The sequence below is a fragment of the Pelophylax lessonae genome (assembly GCF_965119305.1).
Source record: "Pelophylax lessonae genome assembly, chromosome: 5".
In the NCBI taxonomy this organism is placed as follows: domain Eukaryota; kingdom Metazoa; phylum Chordata; class Amphibia; order Anura; family Ranidae; genus Pelophylax; species Pelophylax lessonae.
In genome coordinates this window covers 22997747-23017040 of record NC_138772.1, presented here as the reverse complement: position 1 = coordinate 23017040, position 19294 = coordinate 22997747, and the positions used below count along the sequence as shown (strand labels likewise).

The 19294-nt window shown below is 46.8% G+C and overlaps 1 protein-coding gene across 1 annotated transcript in view; it reads right to left on the bottom strand.

The window, feature by feature from the left end:
• The window catches only part of LOC309556415 (fucolectin-like), a gene marked incomplete at both ends in the record, with an annotated part of 1212026 nt that overhangs the window by 870229 nt on the left and 322503 nt on the right, over positions 1–19294 (bottom strand). The window lies entirely within an intron of this gene.

Sequence of the window (19294 nt, the reverse complement as noted above, 5' to 3'; positions counted from 1 at the left end):
CGCTGTCGGTCAAGATTCATCACTCTGTCCAGGACCCACAAGGACGATTCATAATAGTGGTTTGTGCACTGAGCGGATCTCCGTTCACCATAGTTAACTTGTACGCCCCGAACTCACATCAATTGCGATTTCTAAGACGTCTACTCAAGCAGGTACACAAAGTCAGACAGGGTCGCTTGCTTCTGTGTGGCGATTTCAATGTTGTTGCAGACCCTGGGCTGGACACCTCTTCGTCCCCCCGGGGCCGGCAACAATCGATGGGGGGGCTGTTACATTCAGAAAAGTTGTATGATGTATGGCGGTGTCAACATGCCACCAAGAGGGATTACTCCTACTTCTCACCCAGGCACAGGTCTTACTCTCGAATAGACTTATTTGTGGTTGATGGAGATCTCCTATCGAAAGTGTCCTCCTCGACGATCCAGGACATCACTTGGTCAGATCATGCAGCGGTTGAACTGATCGTCGAGGAGAACGCTCGGGTAGCGTCATCTCGTATTTGGAGATGCGATACTGGAATGCTGCAGGACTCGGGCTGCTCTACCCGGGTCTCGGGCAGCTTAAAGGAGTTTTTCCTGCTCAACAAACCGTCGGTCTCGGACCCCTGGGTGCTGTGGGGTGCACACAAGGCCTTCGTGAGAGGGGTGTGCATTCAGCAGCAGGCCAGGAGGAAGAGATTGCGGAACCAGAAAATGTCTTCCTTGTTGACTGAGATTCATGATTTGGAGGAAAGTAATAAAAAGGGCCCCACAGTCACTATATCAGACCGCCTAACTCAACTTAGGCTAGAACTCCGAATCCTCCTACTGGAGGCCTCGGATAAACACCTCAATTATCTAAAGCAAAAATCCTACTCACAGGCTAACAAGGCTGGTAAATTTCTGGCGAACAGAGTTAGACAAAAGCAAGCCAAGTCTAGAATCCCGTTTTTGATAGACCCCGTCACTAAGGCCAAAATTACGCACCCGCAGGCTATTGCAGATGCCTTCGCATCTTTCTATGGTTCCCTGTACAACCTAAAAGATGACCCCTCAGAACACCAACCCTCAGTAGCAGACATAGAGAAATTTTTAAGCGCCATTAATCTGCCGACACTCTCCTCATCCCAACTGGCCTCTCTCAATGCACCCATCACACTTGAGGAAGCCCAATCTAGCATTAAAACCCTACCGAAAGGCAAGTCACCAGGGCCTGACGGTCTCCCCAACGAATATTACCAGCTATTCCTTCCCCATATAGGTCCCACGCTGACAGACAGAGGTCTTTAACAAAGCTATGACTGATGCTAGTCTTCCCCCTGACATTCTGAGTGCACACGTAGTCACCCTCCCGAAGCCCGGCAAGGACCCAACCACCCCAGCGAATTTTCGCCCCATCTCTTTACTAAATTCGGACGCTAAAATTTACGCGAGAATCCTATCCAAACGTATTCAAAAGTTTCTCCCCTCATTGATAGCCAAGGACCAAATGGGCTTTACGCCTGGTCGCCAGACATCCGACGCCACGAGACGAATGGTAAATTTTCTCCACCTAGCACACCGACGCAAGATACCTGCTGTCCTCCTAACGTTGGATGCCGAAAAGGCATTTGATAGGGTACACTGGGGTTACATGGAACACACGTTACAAAAATTTGGTTTTTCTGGCCCTATCCTTTCCGCTATACTAGCCCTATACTCCTCTCCCTCAGCCCATGTGTACACGTCAGGGATAGTGTCCAAAAGTTTTCCCATCACTAACGGCACGAGGCAAGGGTGCCCCCTCTCCCCCACGATTTTTAACTTACTAATAGAACCCCTCACCGAAACTATTCGTTCACATCCTCAAATCATTGGCTTTTCTTACCCCTCATACCACCACAAAATCACGTTATTCGCGGATGACATCATCCTCATGCTAACAGAACCATCTAAATCCCTCCCAGCTGCGTACACGATCTTACAACAATTCCACAGTATCTCATACTATAAACTCAACGCGTCCAAGTCCACGGTCCTGAACCTTGGAGTTGCGCGTCAGACGCAAACTCTACTCGCATCGTTGGTCCCCATCCCTTGGTCCACGGACAAAATCCACTACCTAGGTATTGACCTCCCAGCCGATCCCACAAAACTCCTCACAGTTAACGTGACTAGGCTTCTCCACAAATTAGACACGGAAACCACACATATGCAACCTCTGTACTTATCATGGCATGGAAGAGTAGCCGCATATAAGATGTTTTTGCTCCCTCAACTTTTATACCTGTTTAGGGCCCTTCCCATTCATTATCCAGCAACATGCTTAGCTAAATTCACTTCTCATATGAAAAAATACATATGGGAGGGGAAAAGGGCCTGTTGTTCTGCCTCTGTCCTGACCACCAAAAGATGCCATGGAGGAGCTGCGGTTCCCAATATTCAAGGATACTATTGGGCCACTGTACTAGCACAAACCCGCAACTGGTTCCACACAGTAGATGCCCCCCTTTGGGTGGACTTGGAAACCAACATAGCCCCCACCGAGAACCTTAGGGACTTACTTCTGGGAGATGCGTGGCTCCCTTGGAACCTCTCCTCCTTCTCCCCCACCATGCAGGCCTCCATAAAGGCCTGGCGCAAGGTCATCGGGCCCGACAAGGACTGTGCCCTTCTTCCTACCCAAAATATTTCATCCTCAATCCTACACATATATTTGCCTGACCTCCCTGTGAGTGTCACTACCCAGGGGAATATCGCGACTATTCAGCACCTATACAGACAATCCTCCCTCATGCCCCCTGACCAGATTCAGACGCAATACCAAATACCGCGCTCCAGTTTTTTCCAAATTTACCGTATACATCACTTCATGAGACAACACCCAGTCCAGCACATTAACGTGGAGGGGAAAGTGTGGGAGCTGCTTACGGCAGCCCCCAAAAATACACCAAAATTGTTTAACTTTTACCATGCCATTCTAAATACTGGTGACTTCTTCAAAACAATGACCATGTTCAAGTGGGATAGAGATCTCAGGGAGTGTTTCTCGGTATCCCGATGGAAACGTGCATTGTCAGAAGCAAATAGACATACTCATTGCGATAATCACTGGGAGATGACCCTTAAAATCACCCATAGATGGTACTACACACCATACAGGTTAGCGGGTTTCTCTAACAAATACTCCCAACTCTGCTGGAGAGAATGCTCCTGTGTAGGTACAATTTTTCATGTGATGTGGTCCTGCCCGTCTCTTACAGTGGGTACGGAAAGTATTCAGACCCCCTTAAATTTTTCACTCTTTGTTATATTGCAGCCATTTGCTAAAATCATTTAAGTTCATTCTTCTTCCTCATGAATGTACACATAGCACCCCATACTGACAGAAAAACACAGAATTGTTGACATTGTTGCAGATTTATTAAAAAAGAAAAACTGAAATATCACATGGTCCTAAGTATTCAGACCCTTTGCTGTAACACTCATATATTTAACTCAGGTGCTTTCCATTTCTTCTGATCATCTTTGAGATGGTTCTACACCTTCATTTGAGTCCAGCTGTGTTTGATTATACTGATTGGACTTTATTAGGAAAGCCACACACCTGTCTATATAAGACCTTCCAGATCACAATGCATGTCAGAGCAAATGAGAATCATGAGGTCAAAGGAACTGCCTGAAGAGCTCAGAGACAGAATTGTGGCAAGGCACAGATCTGGCCAAGGTTACAAAAAGATTTCTGCTGCACTTAAGGTTCTTAAGAGCACAGTGGCCTCCATAATCCTCAAATGGAAGACGTTTGAGACGACCAGAACCCTTCCTAGAGCTGGCCGTCCGGCCAAACTGAGCTATCGGGGGAGAAGAGCCTTGGTGAGAGAGGTAAAGAAGAACCCAAAGATCACTGTGGCTGAGCTCCAGAGATGCAGTCAGGAGATGGGAGAAAGTTGTAGAAAGTCAACCATCACTGCAGCCCTCCACCAGTTGGGGCTTTATGGCAGAGTGGCCCGACGGAAGCCTCTCCTCAGTGTAAGACACATGAAAGCCCGCATGGAGTTTGCTAAAAAACACCCGAAGGACTCCAAGATGGTGAGAAATAAGATTCTCTGGTCTGATGAGACCAAAATAGAACTTGTTGGCCTTAATTCTAAGCGGTATGTGTGGAGAAAACCAGGCACTGCTCATCACCTGTCAAATACAGTCCCAACAGTGAAGCATGGTGGTGGCAGCATCATACTGTGGGTGTGTTTTTCAGCTGCAGGGACAGGACGACTGGTTGAAATCGAGGGAAAGGTGAATGCGGCCAAGTACAGGGATATCCTGGACAAAAACCTTCTCCAGAGTGCTCTGGACCTCAGACTGGGCCGAAGGTTTACCTTCCAACAAGACAATGACCCTAAGCACACAGCTAAAATAACGAAGGAGTGGCTTCACAACAACTCCGTGACTGTTCTTGAATGGCCCAGCCAGAGCCCTGACTTAAACCCAATTGAGCATCTCTGGAGAGACCTAAAAATGGCTGTCCACCAACGTTTACCATCCAACCTGACAGAACTGGAGAGGATCTGCAAGGAGAAATGGCAGAGGATCCCGAAATCCAGGTGTGAAAGACTTGCTGCATCTTTCCCAAAAAGACTCCTGGCTGTATTAGATAAAAGGGGGCTTCTACTAAATACTGAGCAAAGGGTCTGAATACTTAGGACCATGTGATATTTCAGTTTTTCTTTTTTAATAAATCTGCAACAATGTCAACAATTCTGTGTTTTTCTGTCAGTATGGGGTGCTATGTGTACATTCATGAGTAGGGTTGAGCGGACACCTAGATGTCCGTGTTCGACGGGTTCGGCCGAACTTTAAAAAAAAGTCCGGGTCCGTGTCCCGGACTTTTACCGAACTTTTCCCGGACACCGAACCCCATTGAAGTCAATGGGGACCCGAACTTTAAGGCAGTAAAATGGCTCTATAACACCAAAGGAAAGGGCTAGAGTGCTGCAAATGGCAGCAAAACGTAATTAAGAGCATGGCAAGTGCTCTGCAAACAAATGTGGATAGGGAAATAACTTAAAACAACAACAAAAAAAAACAGAAAAATAAAACAATGTTCTTCTTCATCTCTGAAGGACGAGGCCCATATGGAGTAGGAGGGAGGTTGAGGTGGTGGTGGATGTGGCGGTGACATAGGCCTGCGTACAGGGTGTGCCGGGTGTGCCTGGGCCCACCCTAATCACCTAGGGCACATAGCATTGCCAGTGAGGAGATGGGAAAGATCTCCCTCGGACCTGCTCTGCTCTATTTCTCTTTGCCAGCAGGGAGAGTAATGTATCAGGGCCATGTACCTGTAGGCAAACACATGCATGTGTATTTCAACTTTGGGGTGCACACCTTAATGCAATAGGCTGCGCACACCTATGGGCGGTGTAGGTGGAAGCGGCGGTGGAGGAGGACCAGGGCCGGATTAAGAGCATCATGGGCTTGGTGCTGAGGATTTTGAAGGGCCTTAAGGGCCGTGCCTTGCCATGCACCCAGAGGAGGAAGGGTGCAGCCATGCATGCCTAATTCAACATGGGATGCTGTCTCTGAAGCCCATAAACACATCCATGCATCGGCAACTGTCCCTCCTTGTCCGGCCTTCGCGCTGTGTGGGGAGGTTCTGAGGGTGCTGCCTGGGGAAGTGAGCATAGAAGCCAGACTTCTGTGTTTACAAGTGACAGAAGAGCGGTAACAGTGAATATGGCCAACCCGGGGCCTATATAAAAGGTAGGGGCCTGGAGCTGCAGCTCCAATAGCCCCTATGTTAATCTGGCCCTGAGGAGGAGGACGAGGTAGCCAACACTGCTTCTTTTCACAAATTTTAAATGAGGGTACACCCCAAAAGAGTGAGAAAGAGCAAAAATGGAACAATGGGTGGGTAAGGTCGGTATCCATTGCTATTCTGCATAAGGTACGGAAAAGTCCCGTGGGATCCATGCCTGGTTCATTTTAATGAACCTGAGCTTGTCCACATTGTCTCTGGACAGGCGGCTGCGCTTGTCTGTTATAACGCCCCCAGCCGTGCTAAATACCCGTTCAGATAATACACTGGCTGCAGGGCACGCCAGCACCTCCAAGGCGTAAAGGGCAAGCTCAGGCCATGTGCCCAATTTGGAGACCTAGAAGTTGAAGGGGGCAGACCCGTCATTCACTACATGTAGGCGTGTGCACACATACTGCTCCACCATGTTGGTAAAATGCTGCCTCCTGCTAAGACGTTCCATCTGAGCTGCTGGTGCTGCTGTTTGTTGTGGCGTGCTGACAAAGCTTTTCCACATTTCGGCCATGCTAACCCTGCCTTCTGAGGTGCTGGCGGTGCCCTGGTTGCGTTGGCGACCTCCTCCTCCTCCTCCTCTGCCTTGTGCTTCCACTGCGGCCCCGCTGTCAGATGGGAATGCCAGCAGCATGGCGTCTACCAGCGTGCGCTTGTACTCGCGCATCTTGCGATCGCGCTCCAGTGAGTGAATTAAGGACGGTACGTTGTCCTTGTAACGGGGATCCAGCAGCGTGGCCACCCAGTAATCAGCACAAGTTAGAATGTGGGCAACTCGGCGGTCGTTGTGGAGACACTGCAGCATGTAATCGCTCATGTGTGCCAGGTTGCCCAGAGGCAACGAAAGGCTGTCCTCTGTGGGAGGTGTATCGTCCGTGTCCTCTGTATCCCCCCAGCCACGCACCAGTGATGGCCATGAGCTGGCCTGGGTGCCACCCTGCTGTGAACATGGTTCCATCTCCTCCTCCAGCTCCTCCTCCTCCTCATCCTCCTCATCCTCCTCATCCTCCAGAACTGTGCCCCTGCTGGACAATTGTGTCCCTGGCGTTTGTGTGTGCAGGAACCCACCCTCGGAGCCCCTTGCGAATGACTGCCCTGAAAGCCTTGGAAATGTTACCTCTTCATCCTCCTCCTCCTCCTCATCCTGTGCCACATCCTCTTCCATCATCGCCCGAATTGTTTTTTCAAGGAGGCATAGAAGTGGGATAGTTAAGCTGAGAACGGCGTCATTGCCACTGGCCATGTTGGTGGAGTACTCAAAACAGCGCAACAAGGCACACAGGTCTCGCATGGAGGCCCAGTTATTGGTGGTAAAGTGGTGCTGTTCCGCAGAGCGACTCACGCGTGCGTGCTGCAGCTGAAACTCCACTATGGCCTGCTGCTGCTCGCACAGTCTTTCCAGCATGTGCAAGGTGGAGTTCCACCTTGTGGGCACGTCACATATGAGGCGGTGAGCGGGAAGGCCGAAGTTACGCTGCAGCGCTGCCAGGCGAGCAGCAGCAGGGTGAGAACGCCGAAAGTGCGCACAAACGGCCCGCACTTTCTGCAGCAGCTCTGACATATCGGGGTAGTTTTTAAGGAACCTCTGCACCACCAAATTCAGCACATGCGCCAGGCAAGGGATGTGCGTCAAACCGGCTAGGCCCAGAGCTGCTATGAGATTTCGCCCGTTATCGCACACCACCAGGCCGGGCTTGAGGCTCGCTGGCAGAAATCACTCATTTGTCTGCTGTTCCATGCTCCTCCACAACTCCTGCGCGGTGTGTGGTTTGTCCCCCAAACAGGCAAGTTGTAAAACTGCCTGCTGTCGTTTACCCCTGGCCGTGCTGAAGTTGGTGGTGAAGGTGTTACGCTGTCCGGATGAGGAGGCGGTAGAGGATGAGGAAGCGGAGTAGGAGAAGTTAGGAACAGGAGGCAAACTGAAGCGCCCTGCAATCCTCGGTGGTGGAAGGACATGCGCCAAATTGCTATCCGCCTCAGGCCCATCCGCCACTGCATTTACCCAGTGTGCCGTTAGGGAGATATAACGCCCCTGACCGTGCTTACTGGTCCACGTATCGGTAGTTAGGTGGACCTTGGCACAGATGGCGTTGTGCAGTGCACACCTGATTTTTTCCCCCACTTGGTTGTGCAGGGAAGGGATGGCTTGCCTGGAAAAGTAGTGGCGGCTGGGCACGACGTACTGTGGGACAGCCACCGACATAAGGTTTTTAAAACTGTGCGTCTCCACCAGACGGAATGACAGCATTTCAAAGGCCAATAATTTTGAAATGCTGGCATTCAGGGCCAGGGATCGCGGGTGGGTAGGGGGGTACTTCCTCTTCCTCTCAAGTGTTTGGGAGATGGAAAGCTGAACGCTTCCACGGGACATTGTGGAGATGGTTGTTGGTGACCCAGGTGGTGGTGTTGCTGACAGATCGTCTGTTTGCGGGGTGGCAGGTGCCGGTATCACTACAGATGTGGCTGGAGCGGCCGAGACTGCAGCAGAAGAGGAAGCAGGATGAGCCAGAGACGTTTCTTGGTTTTGAAGGTGTGTACTCCACTGCAGCTCGTGCTTTGCACTTAGATGCCTGATCATGCAGGTTGTGCTCAGGTTGAGAAGGTTTATGCCTCGCTTCAAGCTCTGATTGCACAGGGTGCAAACCACTCGTGTCCTGTCATCAGCACATTTTCTAAAGAACTTCCACGCTAGAGAACTCCTTTGAGCTGACTTTGGTGCGCTCGTTCCCTTGCTGCATTGGGCAGTAGCGGGCGTAGTGTCTAGGGCACGGCCGCTCCGCTTCTGCACCCTTCTCCCTCTTCTGCTGTGCTGGTGGCTCTGTGCGACCACCGCCTCTTCCTCCAAACTACTCAGGTCACCTGCATGACGTTCATTCCATGTGGGGTCGAGGACCTCATCGTCCTCCACATCATCTTCCACCCAGTCTTCACCCCTGCCCTCCTTGTCGGTCTCCACAATGCTGAACGCCGCAGCAGTTGGCACCTGCGTTTCGTCATCATCGGAGACGTGCTGCGATGATCCTTGCATGTACTCATCTTGAGAAATAAGTGGTTGGGCATCGCTGCACTCAATATCTTCCACTTCTGGGGCAGGGCTAGGTGGATGGCCCTGGGAAACCCTGCTGACAGAGTCATCAAAAAGAAGAAGAGACTGCTGTATGGCTTGGGGCTCAGACTGCTTGCCTGATTTGCAAGGGGGTGAGGTGAAAGACGGTTGGACATCGGCTGCAGGTGCCAACTGTGACCTTTCTGCAGTAGACTGGGTGGGAGACAATGTGAAGGAACTGGAGGCACTGTCAGCAGCAAACCAATCTACTATCGCCTCCACTTGTTCTGGCCTCATCACTTCTAGGGGCGTATGATGCCCTACCAAATACTGATGCAGGTTCTGTCGCCTACTCACACTTGAGGAAGGTGTTTCACTTGTGCGTGTAGCTGGCACAGATCGACCACGTCCTCTCCTTGCAACAGGAGCTCTACCAGCAGCACCACGACCCAGGCCACGGCCCTTATTTGACGGTCTCCTCATATTTCTGTAATTTAAGATCTTGCCCTAGAAAGGTTTTTATTGAATAGCGGAATAGGAAATAAGATCCAAAAAAGTGTATGTATCTCGCACGTACAAAACCACACTAGGCCCCAATTACTATTGTTTCTACCCCTAAAAGGATGGATGAGGAGTAGGAGGAGTGTGGAACAGACAGCACCCTCAAATCTTCAGAAGTATGAGATGAACCTCAAAAACTTGGAAAGGTGGATCTCACACGTACCGACACAGACTATCCCGCAATTCAATTGATCCTCAAAGGTTTTTATTGAATAGCGGAATAGGAAATATGATCAAAAAAGTGTATGTATCTCGCACGTACACAACCACACTAGGCCCCAATTACTATTGTTTGTACCCCTAAAAGGATGGTTGAGCAGTAGGAGCAGGAGTATGGAACAGGCAGCACCCTCAAATCTTCAGAAGTATGAGATGAACCCCAAAAACTTAGAAAGGTGGATCTCACACGTACCGACACAGACTATCACGCAATTTAATTGATCCCCAAAGGTTTTAATTGAATAGCGGAATAGAAAATATGATCAAAAAGAAAGTGTATGTATCTCACACGTACACCACCACACTAGGCCCCAATTACTATTGTTTGTACCCCTAAAAGGATGGTTGAGCAGTAGGAGCAGGAGTATGGAACAGGCAGCACCCTCAAATCTTCAGAAGTATGAGATGAACCCCAAAAACTTGGAAAGGTGGATCTCACACGTACTGACACAGACTATAACGCAATTTAATTGATCCCCAAAGGATTTAATTGAATAGCGGAATAGAAAATATGATCAAAAAGAAAGTGTATGTATCTCACACGTACACCACCACACTAGGCCCCAATTACTATTGTTTGTACCCCTAAAAGGATGGTTGAGCAGTAGGAGCAGGAGTATGGAACAGGCAGCACCCTCAAATCTTCAGAAGTATGAGATGAACCCCAAAAACTTGGAAAGGTGGATCTCACACGTACCGACACAGACTATCACGCAATTTAATTGATCCCCAAAGGTTTTAATTGAATAGCGGAATAGAAAATATGATCAAAAAGAAAGTGTATGTATCTCACACATACACCACCACACTAGGCCCCAATTACTATTGTTTGTACCCCTAAAAGGATGGTTGAGCAGTAGGAGGAGGAGTATGAAACAGGCAGCACCCTCAAATCTTCAGAAGTATGAGATGAACCCCAAAAACTTGGAAAGGTGGATCTCACACGTACCGACACAGACTATCACGCAATTTAATTGATCCCCAAAGGTTTTAATTGAATAGCGGAATAGAAAATATGATCAAAAAGAAAGTGTATGTATCTCACACGTACACCACCACACTAGGCCCCAATTACTATTGTTTGTACCCCTAAAAGGATGGTTGAGGAGTAGGAGGAGGAGTATGGAACAGGCAGCACCCTCAAATGTTCAGAAGTATTAGATTGTGTTCACTGTACCCCACAAAGATTGTGTTCACTGCACCTCAAAAAGGATCTTGTTCACTGCACCCCACAAAGATTGTGTTCACTGCACCCTAAAAGGATTTTGTTCACTGCACCCCAAAAAGATTGTGTTCACTGTACCCCCCAAAGATTGTGTTCACTGCACCCCACAAAGATTCTGTTCCCTGTACCCCACAAAGATTGTGTTCACTGCACCCCACAAAGGATTTTGTTCACTGCACCCCAAAAAGATTGCGTTCACTGCACCCCAAAAATGATGTTGTTCACTGCACCCCAAAAATTATTTTGTTCACTGCACCCCACAAAGATTGTGTTCACTGCACCCCACAAAGGATTTTGTTCACTGCACCCCAAAAAGATTGTGTTCACTGTACCCCCCAAAGATTGTGTTCACTGCACCCCACAAAGGATTTTGTTCACTGCACCCCAAAACGATTGTGTTCACTGTACCCCCCAAAGATTGTGTTCACTGCACCCCACAAAGATTATGTTCACTGTACCCCACAAAGATTGTGTTCACTGCACCCCACAAAGGATTTTGTTCACTGCACCCCAAAAAGATTGTGTTCACTGCACCCCAAAAAGGATGTTGTTCACTGCACCCCAAAAATGATTTTGTTCACTGCACCCCAAAAAGATTGTGTTCACTGCACCCCACAACGATTGTGTTCACTGCACCCCACAAAGGATTTTGTTCACTGCACCCCAAAAAGATTGTGTTCACTGCACCCCAAAAAGGATTCTGTTCACTGCACCCCAAAAAGGATGTTCACTGCACCCCAAAAAGGATTTTGTTCACTCCACCCCAAAAAGATTGTGTTCACTGCACCCCACAAAGATTGTGTTCACTGCACCCCAAAAAGGATTTTGTTCACTGCACCCCACAAAGATTGTGTTCACTGCACCCCACAAAGGATTTTGTTCACTGCACCCCAAAAAGATTGTGTTCACTGCACCCCACAAAGATTGTGTTCACTTCACCCCACAAAGGATTTTGTTCACTGCACCCCAAAAAGATTGTGTTCACTGTACCCCCCAAAGATTGTGTTCACTGCACCCCAAAAAGGATTTTGTTCACTGCACCCCAAAAAGATTTTGTTCACTGCACCCCAAAAAGGACGTTGTTCACTGCACCCCAAAAAGATTGTGTTCACTGCAGCCCAAAAAGATTGTGTTCACTGCAGCTCACACACAGAAAAATGGATGTGGATCACTGACACCTGCCTATCTCCTATCCCACACCACACAGCAATATCGATTGTAGTTTGTAGAACACAGTTTCCCTAAAATTCAGCAGCAGCAGCCTCTCCCTAACAGGATTGAGAAGAGATCGTAGATCAGGATTGAGTGCAGAGTCACCCCACCCCCCACACAGCAATATCGATTGTACTTTGTAGAAGACACTGACCCTATAATTCAGCAGACTCTATCCCTAAAATGCCTACAACTCGCCCTGCCTAAACACTCCGACCTGTCCCTCAATTCTATCCGGACACAAATGGTTTTTTCCTTCCTGTCTTTCCCTAATCAGCAGCCAGCACGTTGATGTGTGCTCTGTCCCTGATCTAAGCAGCAGAATGAAGACGCTGCGGCTGCCTGGAACTTATAAAGACTTGGTCACATGCTTCAGACGGCCAATCACAGCTACTGAGACATTTGCAGGCATGGCTGGGATGGCTTAAGGCACACCAGTTAAACAATTGTTGATTGGCTGTTGAAAGCCCGCCATGAAAAGAGCGCCAAAGCATGCAAAACCCGGAAATAAAACGACCGAACACGGATTTTTACCCGAACATACAGTAAAGTGTCCGTGTCCGTGTTCGGGTACAAAAAATCCAATTATTCGGTAAGAACACGAATAATACAGTCCGTGTTCGCTCAACACTATTCATGAGGAAGAAGAATGAACTTAAATGATTTTAGCAAATGGCTGCAATATAACAAAGAGTGAAAAATTTAAGGGGGTCTGAATACTTTCCGTACCCACTGTACTAGCCTGTGGAACCAAGTGTTCAGCTATATAGCGAAATACACGGGTTGTATAATAACACCCAATCCAGCTCTGGCCATCCTGCACCTAGGTATGGATACCCTCCCTCTAGTGTACAGGCCATGGACATCGCATGTCCTACTAGCCAAGAGAACACTAATTTTGAGGAGGTGGAAGTCCACAGATGTGCCTAACTTAACTGAAGTGATCTCACTGTTACGTACGAACTATCAGTTTGAAAGATCTATAGCCATTAATAATTCGCAGCTACATAAATTCACTAAGTATTGGGACTTTTGGTCCAAAGATTGAAGATTAATCATTTCTTATAATGTGTAAATGAAGTTGATGATTGCCATGCACTTGTTGTACTGCCATGTACTTGTTACATTGAACTGCTACGTGTTTTGTTTGTTTGACTTAATTCTTTAATAAAAAAATATTTTCAAAAAAAAAAAGTGTATGTATCTCACACGTACACAACCACACTAGGCCCCAATTACTATTGTTTGTACCCCTAAAAGGATGGATGAGGAGGAGTATGGAACAGGCAGCACCCTCAAATCTTCAGAAGTATGAGATGAACCTCAAAAACTTGGAAAGGTTGATCTCACACGTACCGACACAGACTATCCCGCAATTTAATTGATCCCCAAAGGTTTTTATTGAATAGCGGAATAGGAAATATGATCAAAAAAAGTGTATGTATCTCACACGTACACAACCACACTAGGCACCCAATTACTATTGTTTGTACCCCTAAAAGGATGGATGAGGAGTAGGAGGAGTATGGAACAGGCAGCACCCTCAAATCTTCAGAAGTATGAGATGAACCCCAAAAACTTGGAAAGGTTGATCTCACACGTACCGACACAGACTATCCCGCAATTTAATTGATCCCCAAAGGTTTTTATTGAATAGCGGAATAGGAAATATGATCAAAAAAAGTGTATGTATCTCACACGTACACAACCACACTAGGCCCAAATTAATATTGTTTGTACCCCTAAAAGGATGGATGAGGAGTAGGAGTATGGAACAGGCAGCACCCTCAAATCTTCAGAAGTATGAGATTGTGTTCACTGTACCCCACAAAGATTGTGTTCACTGCACCCCAAAAGGATTTTGTTCACTGCACCCCAAAAAGATTGTGTTCACTGCACCCCACAAAGATTGTGTTCACTGCACCCCACAAAGGATTTTGTTCACTGCACCCCAAAAAGATTGTGTTCACTGTACCCCACAAAGATTGTGTTCACTGCACCCCAAAAGGATTTTGTTCACTGCACCCCACAAAGATTGTGTTCACTGTACCCCACAAAGATTGTGTACACTGCACCCCACAAAGATTGTGTTCACTGCACCCCAAAAGGATTTTGTTCACTGCACCCCACAAAGATTGTGTTCACTGCACCCCACAAAGATTGTGTTCACTGCACCCCAAAAGGATTTTGTTCACTGCACCCCACAAAGATTGTGTCCACTGCACCCCAAAAGGATTTTGTTCACTGCACCCCAAAAAGATTGTGTTCACTGCACCCCACAAAGATTGTGTTCACTGCACTCCAAAATGATTTTGTTCACTGCACCCCAAAAAGATTGTGTTCACTGTACCCCACATAGATTGTGTTCACTGCACCCCACAAAGATTGTGTTCACTGCACCCCAAAAGGATTTTGTTCACTGCACCCCAAAAAGATTGTGTTCACTGCACCACACAAAGATTGTGTTCACTGCACCCCAAAAGGATTTTGTTCACTGCACCCCAAAACGATTGTGTTCACTGCACCCCACAAAGATTGTGTTCACTGCACCCCAAAAGGATTTCGTTCACAGCACCCCAAAAAGATTGTGTTCACTGCACCAAGATTGTGTTCACTGCACCCCAAAAAGATTGTGTTCACTGCACCCCTAAAAGATTGTGTTCACTGCAGCCCACACACAGCAAAATGGATGTGGATCACTGACACCTGCCTATCTCCTATCCCACACCACACAGCAATATCGATTGTAGTTTGTAGAACACACTTTCCCTAAAAATCAGCAAACTCTATCCCTAACAGGATTGATAAGAGATTGTAGATTGGGACTGAGTGCAGAGTGCAGACCCCACCCCACACAGCAATATCGATTGTAGTTTGTAGAACACACTTTCCCTAAAATTCAGCAGACTCTATCCCTAACAGGATTGATAAGAGATCGTAGATCAGGACTAAGTGCAGACCCCACCCCACACAGCAATATCGATTGTAGTTTGTAGAACACAATTTCCCTAAAAATCAGCAGCAGCCTCTCCCTAAAATGCCTACAACTCGCCCTGCCTAAAACACTCCGACCTGTCCCTCAATTCTATCCGGACACAAATGGTTTTTTCCTGCCTGTCTGTCCCTAATCAGCAGCCAGCACGTTGATGTGTGCTCTCTCCCTGATCTAAGCAGCAGAATGACGCCGCTGCGGCGCTGCCTCGAACTTATAAAGACTTGGTCACATGCTTCAGACGGCCAATCACAGCTACTGATACATTTGCAGGCATGGCTGGGATGGCTTAGGCACACCAGTTAAACGCTTGTTGATTGGCTGTTGAAAGCCCGCCATGAAAAGCGCGCCAAAGCATGCAAAACCCGGAAATAAAACGACCGAACACAGATTTTTACCCGAATATACAGTAAAGTGTCCGTGTCCGTGTTCGGGTAAAAAAAAATCCAATTATTCGGTACGAACACGAATAATACAGTCCGTGTTCGCTCAACACTAAATATAGCACTATTATCCTTATTACATGATAGTGTAATACACACGATAGTGGGTATTATACCATTAAATTATAATAAATGATTTAAAGTGCAATTGTGCAATTCCAAGTGCAATCAAGAATAATTGTGCAAATGATGCAAAATGCATAGATCCCAAAGTGCATGTAGATGTGCAAAAAGTTATTATGCTATACTCAACAACTCATTTAAAGTGAATAAGTGCATAAAAAATGTTACAGTATTGTGCGTATTTTGTGAATGAAATTAATAATAAAAATACAATATATTATGCTCAAGTGACAAGGTGCAATATATTCACGAGTGAGTGCTCAGATTTAAAATAAATAAATAAGTAAATGGATAAATTAATAGCAGTATGGAAAATGGATTTATGTTAAGTGCAATGTGATATAGCTCAAAAAGTCCATAGATGTGTAGACCAATATATGAAATAAATATGCAATCAAAAAACTGTGAAATCTCCTCTGTCCCGTTTTGGAGTGATCCCTGCTTTGAAAATAGGTTGTGCTGTTGGTGAGTAATCCGTGCTCTTCAACCTTAATGTGTGCAAGCAACTCACCAGAAAGTTTCAGGCCCCCCAGGACCTATAGAGCTGATATATACAGTAACCTGTTTTTAATCCGGATCCTCTATCTGGTCAGATCAAGCTCCTTAGGGTCACATGATGTAACTTGGGGATAAGAAGCACAGAAAAGCTCTCATTGCGCAGATATATTTATTTCAAAAAGTTATCTTCACAATAAAGGTACAAGGAAATAAACTTCGTTGGTGCTTTGAAAGTAGCACTGACTATAACTCGCCTGTAGTAGTGTGTAGTAGTAGTGGGAACGCCGCTCGCATAGCATGCGTTCCAGATCGTGAATCACCTTAACCGGATGTGACGTAATCGGAAGTGATGCCACAGGATTAACCTTTATGCATTTCACCGGATGGCATCCTCAGGAAGTTAACCTGCGGGCATCTTTGTTGATGTTTTTATGCTTCCTGCTTCTTTCAGATTGGTTTACAGTGTGAAGAGAACCAGTGGAGTATCAACGGGGGGTGCAGGGGGGCAGCCCGCCCGGGTGCCACGCACTGGGGGGATGTAAGGCCAGCCCGCATCTCAGTGTGAAGGAGCTGCAGTGGAAGCTCCTTCAGTCCGCGCTGCTCGCGGGGGCGGCGGCCGGCAGGAAGAAGGTGAGCAGCCTCTTGTGTGTGTGTGTGTGTGTGACTGGATAGGAGAGGGGATGGGACAGCTGCATGTAGAGGAATTCATCTTTCTGTCTTCCTCCTGCAGCCGTTAAATGGCTGATTCTCCTCTCCCTCCTGCATACATTCAGCGGCAGAAGGAGGAATATGGAAAGATCAATTCATCTATATGCAGCTGCCCCATCCCCTTTCTATACAACTTCTTTTGCTGGCCCTCTAGTGCTCTCCAGCCCCCCCCGTGCTCTTAACCCCCCTGCTCCTTAGCTCCCCCAGTGCTCTTAACACCCCCCCTGCTCTTAACCCCCCGTGCTCTTTGGCCCCTCCCATTGCTCTTTAGCCCCCTCCCCAGTGCTCTTCAGCTCCCCACAGTGCTTTTCATCTTCCCCCTATGCTCTCTGGCTCCCCCAGTGCTCTCCACCCCCCTGTGCTCCCTGGCTCCCCCCCCTTAGTGATTTTCAGTTCCCCCCTCCCCCCTGTGCTCTCCATCCCCCTGGTTTTCCCTGTCCCCCCCAGTGCTCTCCACCCCCTGCGCCTTCCAACCCCCCTGCAATGCTTTTCAAGCCCCTCTTAATTCTCTCCAGTCCCCCCCCCCGCCCTTCAGCTCCTCCAGTGCTCTCTGCTTGCCCTGTGCTCTTTGGCCCCCTAGTGCTCTTCTATCATGTCTGCAGTCTCTAACCTTCTTTTGTATCGTGTCTGCAGTCTCTGACCATCTCTTGGATCATGTCCTCAGTCTCTGACCATCTCTCTGATAATGTCCTCAGTCTCTGACCATCTCTCGGATCATGTCCTCAGTCTCTGACCATCTCTTGGATCATGTCCTCAGTCTCTGACCATCTCTTGGATCATGTCCTCAGTCTCTGACCATCTCTTGGATCATGTCCGCAGTCTCTGACCATCTCTTGGATCATATCCTCAGTCTCTGACCATCTCTTGGATCATGTCCGCAGTCTCTGATCATCTCTTGGATCATGTCCTCAGTCTCTGACCATCTCTTGGATCATGTCGCAGTCTCTGACCATTTCCGGATCATGTCCTCAGTCTCTGACAATCTCTTGTATCATGTCCGCAGCAGTGTCTGACCATCTCTTGTATCATGTCCGCAGTCTCTGATCATCTCTTGTATCATGTCCCCAGTCTCTTATCATCTCTTGTATCACATCTGCAGTGTCTGACCATCTACTGTATCATGTCCGCAGTCTCTGACCATCTCTTGTATCATGTCCGCAGTCTCTGACCATCTCTTGTAGCATGTCTGTAGTTTCTGACCATCTCCTGTATCATGTTCTCAGTCTCTGACCATCTCTTGTTTTATGTCCGCAGTCTCTGACCATCTCTTGTATCATGTCCTCAGTCTCTGACGCATCTCCTGTATCATGTCCTCAGTCTCTGACCATATCCTGTATGTTGTCTGCAGTCTCTGACCATCTCTAGTATCCCGCCCGTAGTCTCTGACCATCTCTTGTATCATGTCCGTAGTCTCTGACCATCTCTTGTATCATGTCCTCAGTCTCTGACCATCTCTTTTAGCATGTCTCCAATCTCTTACTCAAACTTAAACATATTGATAATAGAATTAGCTATCTGTTTATGCCAAAGGTATGACTGCGCAGGGGAGGCAGAGAGTGCAAAAGGGGGAACTGTGATTAGAGAGACGGGGGGGGGCAGACTGCAAAGGGCAGTGTGAAATTTGTGCAATAGATATTCTTGGAAACATTACAAATTTTTGCGGGTGTTTTTACATTTTAAAGTTGGGATGGTGCCAGATATAGGATCCGCCCCGGGTGCCAAATGCTCTAGGTATGCCACTGAAGAGACCAGAACTCCCTCGTTTTTGTTATTTCACAATATTGGGGGACTTAGATTCTTTTCTTCATGGGGCCGATAGCTGCAAGTGCCAATTTATTGTAGAACAAGTGTAATTTAATTATTATAATATTACGTTTATAATAATATTGCGGCACCCCGATTGCATTTGGTATTCCCGCTAGGTGATTCCCTATTTTCTAAAACTTTATTAAATTTCTTTTATAATTAAAAACATACATGGGCATTAAAATACTATATATTTGTAAAATATAAAACAAATATAAAAAATAAAAAAATATATGTATAAGGTCTGCTGTTTTTATTTCCTATACTTTATTTCATTTGCTGCCATCTAGGGGACTTTTTAGATGATTGCATACTTTATAAAATCCAATTAGTGAGGTTAATCTGACCAATGCCTTTTGTTATGTTTTTTTTTTTTTTTTTTTTTTGGGGGGGGGGGTTAAATATTGATTACCAGATAGTGTTAGTCTTAAAATTTACTTTATACCTTGAATTAATTTATAATAAAAATCTTTTTTATGTTTTTGTGTATCTAGGAGGATGGAAAAATTGATAAAGAACTAGTTAATTAAATTAACAAATGGTAGATAGGGAATGGACTAATTTACAAAGCTCATAACTTTTATTCACAATATAATATAGATAACATATCAAATGTTGAAAGTGAGACATTTTGAAATGTCATGCCAAATATTGGCTCATTTTGGATTTCATGAGAGCTACACATTCCAAAAAAAGTTGGG